The sequence below is a fragment of the Mus musculus genome, chromosome 1 (genome assembly GCF_000001635.26).
Source record: "Mus musculus strain C57BL/6J chromosome 1, GRCm38.p6 C57BL/6J".
Classification (NCBI taxonomy): Eukaryota; Metazoa; Chordata; class Mammalia; order Rodentia; family Muridae; genus Mus; species Mus musculus.
The window spans coordinates 172,997,570-172,998,618 of NC_000067.6; the positions used below are offsets into that span (position 1 = coordinate 172,997,570).

Below are 1,049 nucleotides of genomic sequence, written 5' to 3' on the forward strand. Positions count from 1 at the left end.
GGATCAGTGGTCCTGATGATCCCTGGGAGAAGGATGCTCTGTTCCGGGAGAGTGTTCTGAGAGACCCTTCTGCAAAGCCGAAGTGCTGCAGAAGCCATTCTTTCACGAGAGATGCAGCACACAGTTCAGTCAAGATTTGGTCTGCAAAAAAGCCTCCAAGGGAAAATGGGCTCTTCGAATATTTGCTTTCACAGCTAGTCATTTTTTTATGTTTTAAAATTCTTTGACAGTTTCATATATGTATAATAAATTTTGATAATTTTTATTGTGCACTACCCTCTCTTATATATTCTTCCCCATGCTGCTTAAACCCCTTATCCCCTCAGCAAGTTCCCCTCTTGGTTTGATGTCTTTTTGTGTGTATTTGAGCCACTGAGATTAATTATGGATACACACATGAGCATAAAGTATGGGCAAGTGGCTATGTGGCTATTCCACCGAAGAAAATTCTTCTTCTTCCCCAGTACCCACTAATCCCTTAAAGAGTGTAACTTCCTGAACCTGTCTATCAACCATGGTGAAATGTTGTAAATTTCTTCTGTAGATAACCACAGCTATAGTGAGTTTATGAATGCAATAGACTAGGCACACCCTGAAGACTGCGTTTTGAAAGAATCCCTCCCATTTTCTGGCTCTTACATTCTTCCTACGACTTCTTCTGTGATGTTTCCTGAGCCTTGATGAGTGGCGTGTGGTCAGGGAAGTGATGTAGATGTTCAGTTTAGGACTGAGATCTCAACAGTCACTTATTCTCAGGATTTTGACCATCTGTAAGTCTCTATATTCCCTGCCACCCATGGTATAAAGCTTTTATTATGAAGGCTGAGAACTGAAATAATCAGTCTAAATATAACTATTCAGAGGATAGTTTGACAACATATTACTCTAGGCAAATAACAGTGCAAGATTTTCATCTAAAGCTGTGGTTTCCATAACTCTTTCCATGGGTGTTTTGTTTCCCCTTCTAAGAAGGATCGAAGTGTCCACACTTTGGTCTTCCTTCTTCTTGAGTTTCATGTGTTTTGTGAATTGTATCTTGGGTTTTCCAG

At 40.2% G+C, this 1,049-nt stretch overlaps 1 long non-coding RNA gene across 1 annotated transcript in view; it reads left to right on the top strand.

The window, feature by feature from the left end:
- The window catches only part of Gm35742 (predicted gene, 35742), a 7,519-nt gene extending 7,247 nt beyond the window's left edge, over positions 1 to 272 (top strand). The window contains exon 3 of the long non-coding RNA NR_166161.1: positions 1 to 272. This exon is cut by the window's left edge and continues 401 nt beyond it. This is a non-coding gene — a long non-coding RNA (predicted gene, 35742).
- The last annotated feature ends 777 nt before the right edge of the window (positions 273 to 1,049 follow it).